The following is a 352-nucleotide window of genomic DNA, read 5'->3' on the forward strand; positions in this document are numbered from 1 at the left end:
AATATAAAAAGTGTGACATTAATGATAATGATGTTATACATTAATATAAATTATAATAAGATGAAAAATTTTATATATTAATATGAAAGTTATAATATTAACAAAACTGTTTATTATATTATATAATTACAAAATATTAATTTTAATTTATGTAATGTTAAAGGGGTCATATGATGCGATTTAAACCTTTCTCTTTGGAGTGTTACAAGCTCTTGGTGCATAAAGAAGATCTGTAAAGTTGCAAAGACTAAAGTCTCAAATCCAAAGAGATATTCTTTATAAAAGTTCAGAGTCAGCCACGCCTACCTAAAACGGCTCGTTCTAACACGCCCCCACATGTCTACGTCACTAT

The 352-nt window shown here is 27.3% G+C and overlaps 1 protein-coding gene across 1 annotated transcript in view; it reads left to right on the forward strand.

Annotated features, from left to right (window-relative positions):
* tmem25 (transmembrane protein 25) overlaps positions 1 to 352 on the forward strand; it is a 14607-nt gene that overhangs the window by 1223 nt on the left and 13032 nt on the right. The window lies entirely within an intron of this gene.

Source organism: Sinocyclocheilus rhinocerous, unplaced genomic scaffold (genome assembly GCF_001515625.1).
Source record: "Sinocyclocheilus rhinocerous isolate Xijiao unplaced genomic scaffold, SAMN03320098_v1.1 scaffold867, whole genome shotgun sequence".
In the NCBI taxonomy this organism is placed as follows: Eukaryota; Metazoa; Chordata; class Actinopteri; order Cypriniformes; family Cyprinidae; genus Sinocyclocheilus; species Sinocyclocheilus rhinocerous.